Consider the following 7,506-nt stretch of genomic DNA (forward strand, 5'->3'; position numbering starts at 1 on the left):
TCCCCTCCCCTCCCCTCTTCTCTCTCTACCCCCTCTACTGTAATTCATTTCTCCCCCTTGTATTATTTTTCCCTTTCCCCTCACTTCCTCTTGTATGTAATTTTGTATAACCCTAAGGGTCTCCTTCCATTTCCAAGCAATTTCCCTTCTCTCTCCCTGTCCCTCCCACCTCTCATCCCTGTTTAATGTTAGTCATCTTCTCATGCTCTTCTTCCCTACTCTGTTCTTAGTTACTCTCCTTATATCAAAGAAGACATTTGGCATTTGTTTTTTAGGGATTGGCTAGCTTCACTTAGCATAATCTGCTCTAATGCCATCCATTTCCCTCCAAATTCTATAATTTGTCATTTTTTAATGCAGAGTAATACTCCATTGTAAAGGACTCAAAAAATTAGACAATAAGATAACAAATAACCCAATCAACAAATGGGCCAAGGACCTGAACAGACAAGTACCTGAAAAAATGCTCACCATCTCTAGCAGTCAGAGAAATGCAAATCAAAACCACCCTAAGATATCATCTCACTCCAGTAAGATTGGCAGCCATTATGAAGTCAAACAACAAGTGCTGGCGAGGATGTGGGGAAAAGGGTACACTTGTACATTGTTGGTGGGACTGCAAATTGGTGCAACCAATTTGGAAAGCAGTATGGAGATTTCTTGGAAAGCTGGGAATGGAACCACCATTTGATCCAGCTATTCCCCTTCTGGGTCTATTCCCTAAAGACCTAAAAACAGCATGCTACAGGGACACTGCTACATCGATGTTCATAGCAGTACAATTCACAATAGCAAGACTGTGGAAGCAACCTAGATGCCCTTCAATAGACGAATGGATAAAAAAATGTGGCATTTATTTCTAGCTTTGATATTACAAAGAATGTGGTAAGTTTCTTACCACATGTGGCTTTCAAAAAACAAAAACAAAAGAAGCTCAGTTGGCCCCAATCTTTCTAGAGCCCTGTGATTTAAATGGAGAACAGTACCCTCTCTAACATTTTCCTCTTAGCTCAGAAGAAAAATACTCTAACAGGTGTTTCTCTAGGAAGGGCAGCTGGACCTGGCAAGAGGAACCTCTAAAGCTAGAAAGTGGTCAGAGGGGAGTTTATTTCCATATTTAGGAATGTCAACAATGAGGCAGGGACACATGCTAGTAAGGATACAGTCCTCTTTGTGTTTTGGGGGAACATAGATGTTCCCTTGATTCAAAAAAGAAAAAAAAAATCAAGGTCTCTTGTATATTAAAAGAGGAGTTTGATAAGGCTATTATCAAAAACTCCCAAGGTCTCTTGGTGCTATTTCCCTTTCCTGAGGAGACCTCTTTCGGTTTTGCATTTGCTACTACGTATCTAAATAGCATGCTTGTATCACTTTCATGGATACAAATGTTTTGAATGAAAAGGTGAAAACTTTTTTTTAAACCATTAAACACAACTTTTTATCAGGCCAGCCAATGGATAAAGTTTATTTCACTTTTTAAAACTTATGATTGTTACTATTGGTTTTTTTGAGTTGTGCTCTTTCCATGTCGCCCATGCTGGCCTGGAACTTGTGGACTCACAGGATTCTCTTGCCTCAGCCTCCTGATAGCTTGGACCCCAGCAGCTGCCATCACACCCAGCTGCAAACTCTGCCTTACAGGGACTTTGGGATAGGGAATTGATGCTGTGTCTAGAGATCTCTGAATTTCTCTAACTGGTCACGGCAGAAATTAACAGTGTGGCAGAAACACCACACTCCTGACTGTAGGAGTCAAATCACAGTAGGTTGAGCTGTGCATGCAGACAGATGAGGCTGCTGTTGGGGAAATTCCAGGTAAGCAGCCAGGGGAACTCGGGGGAAGGTAGGCTTGCCCCCCATACAGGAAGTGGGTGTGAAGCAGGGAGTGTGTCCATTGGCGGCAATGGGCCTGGAGATCCTGCACAACACTGAGCGCTCCAAGGGCAGAATGCTGGGAGCTGACCCAGAAACACTGGATGCCAGTATTTACATTGTCTTAAATACAGGGGACTAAATAGTTTTACTATTTCTTCATTTCCCTATATGGTTTTTAATGTTTTAACAAAAATATTATGTTCACTGTAAAGCCATGCTTTTTCTCCTGTTAGCGATCCCTTTGCAGGCTTTAGCTTTTTTTTTTAGAGAATTTTTAATATTTTTTTTATTTTTTATTTTTTTTAGTTCTCGGCGGACACAACATCTTTGTTGGTATGTGGTGCTGAGGATCGAACCCGGGCCGCACGCATGCCAGGCGAGCGTGCTACCGCTTGAGCCACATCCCCAGCCCCCAGGCTTTAGCTTTTACATGGTCATTTTCTTGGGCCCCAACTTTCCTCATAAAGTGGGGAGGCCTGTGTGTTCCTCAGCTCCATCTGCTGTTTTCCAATGAGGGACCTACTCTTGTACCCTTATAAAGTAAACTTGAACGCTCATGGGAGACATGTTTGAGGTTGGGGATACCAGGGCTTGACTGCTGTTGCTTTAGGAAAGATTCATTATGGAGATGTTCCAAGTACACACAAAGGCAGAAGAATATAATGACCCCCACATAGTACAGGCTCCCAAGGAAAATCAACTTTATTCTTGTTTCATCCATTTCCTCCACCTCACACACTTAGATTATTTTAAAGCAAATTCCAGATTTTAAAAAAAAATTTTTTTTTTGTAGTTGTAGGCAGACAACATGCCTTTATGTTATTTGTTTATTTTTATGTAGTGCCGAGGATCAAACCTAGTGTCTCACATGCGCAAGGCAGGTGCTCTGCCACTGAGCTACAGCCCCAGCCCAGATTTCTTGCCTATAAGATTCTTCAGAATATGTCTAAAAGTGTTTTAAAACATTATTGGCCAGGTGCTTTCTGAAAGATGAAGCCTTTATTCAGTGGGAAAGCCCCCTTGTGTCCAGAAGTTAGATGGTACATGCCTGTCCTCTCCTGGGCTCTGGAGGCTTAGGCAGGAGGATCACAAGTTCAAAGCCAGCCTCAGCAAAAGTGAGGTGCTAAGCAACTCAGTGAGACCCTGTCTAAATAAAATACAAAACAGGGCTGGGATGTGGCTCAGTGATTGAACTCAGAGTACTCCTGAGTTCAATCCCTGGTACCTGCCCCGCCAAAAAAAATATTGCATCCATTAAAAGCACTTGTCTGATAATGAGCAAGCACCCTGCCTGTCCTTCCTGCTTCCACCTTCCATCATCTCTTCCACCTGGGTCTCCCATTGCTGAGCCAGTGACCAGCATGGCCTCAGTCTCCCCGGTCTGACTAGTTTGCTTCCAACCTGTCTAGCTTTGTGATTTTGCCCCTTTGCTGTTCACTATGCCTCTGCCATGTTCCCTCCTGCCATTTTGGTGGTGTTTGAGAGAGAGGGAAGGTCAGAGTTCCAATCTGTCTTACCCAGGAATTCTTGACTATGGATGTTTTAGTAATATTTATAGAAAACTTATTGGAGGGCTGGGGATGTGGCTCAAGCGGTAGCGCGCTCGCCTGGCATGCGTGCGACCCGGGTTTGATCCTCAGCACCACATACAAACAAAGATGTCTGCCGAAAACTAAAAAATAAATAAATAAATAAAATTTATTGGAATGTTTATGTTGGAAAAAACCTCTAACAGTTGGGTGTAGGAAGTAGAGAATGAAGGAACACTGCTGGCCCTCCCTCCTGCCCAGCCTTAGTACCAAAGGAGACATTCTGAAGAGTTTGGACATCCCAGGAGTTTGGCCTATGCTGAATGTGCACACTCAGACTTGCAGGTTCTTTCTTTCTGAAAGATGAAGCCTGTATTCAGTGGGAAAGCCCCCTTGTGTCCAGAAGCTAGATGGTTCTACTCCTAGAGCGTGTCAGTGTTGAGTCACCTGGTTCGCCCGATGTGGTAGCTGAGCCTCCGTGGGTGTCACAGTCATGCACTTCTTACTTGCAAGTTGCTCTAGATGTTGCAGGCTGGGCTAAACTGGGCCAAGAGAGTGCTTTCAATAGTACATTTCCAGATTGTCAGGAAATAAAAGGATCTTCTCTCAGACTCTGCCTCCCCCTTTTACCTTCAGGCAATAGAAAGCTGATTAAAGACCAAAGGTGACAGGTAAGACTGCTCTGAAGCCGGGTGATGGTGCTCCCTGTACAACCTGGTGTGTGGGGTGCCTGGCTCATCAAAGCTGCTTTCTGCTGTCATGTTTGTGTGGAGTACAGAACATCAGCAAATATCTTAATGCCAGTGGTTTTCTCTTGGCTCTTATCAAATCCTGTTTAGCTCCAAGTTTCTCAAGGTTACTGAACTTATTCCCGAGATCTGAAGTCTTTAACCTTCCATCCACCTGAGACAGCAAGACATATGAAGAGCAGGAAAGAGTCCGGGAGCTGGAGATGGCAGAGGTGGTCATACCAAACTAGGTTTCATGGCAGAGGAGACTTTGGAGACTTTATTAACAGAGTCTAGGTGCATACTATAGCACAGCACCGGAGCTGTGCCTTGGCGGTAGAGCTCGCCTTTCTGATGACTGGGCTTTTGTGAAAGCCCCTTCTATTCAGATCTTTTTTTTTTTTTTAAATATATTTTTAGTTGTTGATAGACCTTTATTTATTTATATGCAGTGCTAAGAATCGGACCAGTGCCTCATGCGTGCTAGGTAGGTGCGCTATCGCTGCGCCCCAGCCCCACATAGAGGTAGTTCCTAATCTCTTCAGAACACTGATATGGTGCAGAACACTACTCATTAAAAGGAGCAAGAAGGTTGTTTCCTGGGAATGGCTGAGACGGTAGCAAGATCTGTCCTCTCAGGGTATTATTGCTAAAGACCTAGATAGCAGGTCTCCGCTTCCCGTTGGTTCTATTTCTAGAAGCAAGCGAAAGCTCTCTAATTGCAGGCTGCTGGATGGCTCCGCATGTTTCCCACTGTGCTAATTGGAAAAATATCATTTTCGACTAGTCGTGTCCTGCTTGCAAAATAATAGTTGGCAGCTGAGTTGTCAGTTCTGTTCCTCAAGTGAATAGTACTTCAGAGTTTCGCACCAAGGGTAACGAGCGGGTCTTTGGAACTCTCCGGGCAGCCCATGCGGGGTGCAAGGTCCATGGAGAGCTGACTTCAGCCCTGTTGGACAGTCTCTGTTGACCCCATCTCTTCTCCCAGGAATATTTATTGAACTGGATTTTAGTTCTGTTTTCTTGGAGGGCCAGATGCTGGGACGTTCGCCAGCAAGCCCGTTGGTGGCTGTGCAGGCCAGGCCTTGTGATTTGCAAGCAAGGTTCTTGTCTTTTAGCTGAAGTCCTGACTTCTGGCAGGGTTCCCATCAGACTAGTGTGGGTGGCCTTCCTGGGTTTTTGAAAGTACTCCTGCGTGGGATCATAGGGTGAGTGACACTTGTGTTAGAGCCTTGGGGTTTCCTGGAGTGGTTCTGCTACGTTCTACCCCATCACTGTCTACACAGAGACAGGCTGTGAAGTCTGTTTCCCCTGGAAGCAGAGATCTTAGGAGTCAGTGGGTTGCCTCCCATGTCGATGTCGCGGCGTAGTGAGGAGCATGCACTTTGGAGCCAGAGTTCCAATTCCAGCTCCAGCACTTTGAGTTGTTTGACCTTTCTAAGCCTCTGTTCTCTCATTTAAAGATTGGTGATGATAAATAACAGTGCTCATGTCACAGGACTTCATGAGGATTAAATAAAATGATGCATGTGATGTGTACAGTGCCTTTTTGAACACCTCTTCAAAGGTGTGTATTAACTGTCCTCATTCTTCAAATAGAGGCATGTTACTTTTCTTGACATGGTAGTATTCCACTTGTCATTGATGCCCTAAGGTGTCTTTCCTGACCCGTGTGACAAGTAATTTTCCTAAACTATAACTTCATATCTTAAGTCTGAAATGAAAGATTTAATTTTGGCAGATTGCTTTGAAAACCAGAGTGTATGACCCTGTATTAATTCAGATTACCTTAAACTGGGAGTGACAAAAAACTTCAAGAACAAAGAGGAACTTTCTCTCACAGATACAAGAAGCCCCGTGCTGTTCTGATGGCTCCCTGACCACCACAGTACAAAGAGGCTCTCCTTTCTTTCTTTCTTTTTTAAATTATTTTAGTTATTTGGTACTAGGATTGAACCCAGGGTGCTTCACCACTGAGCCATATCCCCGGCCCTTTTTTATGTTTTGTTGGACGTGGGGTCTCGCTAAGTTACTTAGAGCTTCGCTAAGTTGCTGAGGCTGGCTTTGATCCTCCTGCCTCAGCCTCCTATGCCACTGGGACTACAGGCATGTGCCATGCACCCAGCTAGGGGGCTCTTCCTGCCTATTCCAGCCTCAGCCTGTGGTGGCACCTTCAGAGAGCAGGACCGGGGCTGGGGATGTGGCTCAAGAGGTAGCGCGCTCACCTGGTATGCGTGTGGCCCAGGTTCAATCCTCAGCACCACATACAAACAAAGATGTTATGTCCACTGAAAACTAAAAAATAAATATTAAAAAATTCTCTCTCTCTCTCTTTAAAAAACAAACAAACAAAAACAGAGAGCAGGACCCAAGGGGTCAATGTATTATTGGTCTGACCACATCGTGCTACCCAGGCGGGCAGGAAACAGCTTGTCCTCAAGTGCTGTGTACAGCCAGAGTAGTGCAAACCCCACTCCCAGCACCCGTTTCTGTGCCAGGATCCAGTCGGGAGGTAGAAGTCAGATGTTTTAGCTAAACATTAGAGTTTAGAATGCTGCTTGTTAACTAGGCATGACCAGGTCACTGAAGTGGCAAGAAATAACCGCTCAGGCATGAATGTTGTGGTCACCAAGTGCAGAGGCTGGAATCAAGACTTGGGCAGCTTGGAGAAACGTGAGGCTGAGCTGGGCCCCTGTGAAGGGCTCGGTGGAGGCCTGTAGGCCTGGGCCAGCCCATGGCAGGGCGCTGCCCCAGGGGAGGTGATGAGGGGCCAACAGGCTGGTTCTGTGAGAACTGAGAAACTGCACACAAGACTCACAGTGACCCCCATGCTGGGAAACTGTCACTCCTAGGCGAGGCGACATTGCGAGACTAGCTTTTCCAAACAGGAGCCGGTGAAGGGTGCACTTTTCCTTCCTCCAGCCCTGCGGTCTCACTCCTCCTTGGCAGCAGCTGGCACCAAGAGAGCCTTGCCCAGCATCAACAGCAGAGTTGGAAGGCCGGCTTGGAAGCTGTGTGGGGGCAGCTCCTGGCAGGTCCCTCCACTGAAATCATCTTTTGCCCTGTGCAATGACGCATGACACTCAGAGCCTGTGTGATCATCCTATGGATGCCGTTGCCCACTCTCCAAATGACCAGGTGGGCCAGTGGTTCTCAGCCTGGGCTGCACAAGGGACCCCCCCTGTGTCGCTCAGGCCTGGCTCCCACCCAGGGCCCCATGACTTGATTGGTGTAGGTGTGGCCTGGGTGTAAAAAGATTTTAAAAGCTCCAGTGGGGAACAGTGTGCTTCCAGGGTGGAGAACCCTGAAACAGGAGCCCGGATGGTCACATGGGGCGGATCCACTGGCCAGGAAGGAGGGAGTAGAGCTGGGGA

The sequence above is a fragment of the Spermophilus citellus genome (assembly GCF_964194105.1).
Source record: "Spermophilus citellus genome assembly, chromosome: 13".
NCBI lineage: Eukaryota > Metazoa > Chordata > Mammalia > Rodentia > Sciuridae > Spermophilus > Spermophilus citellus.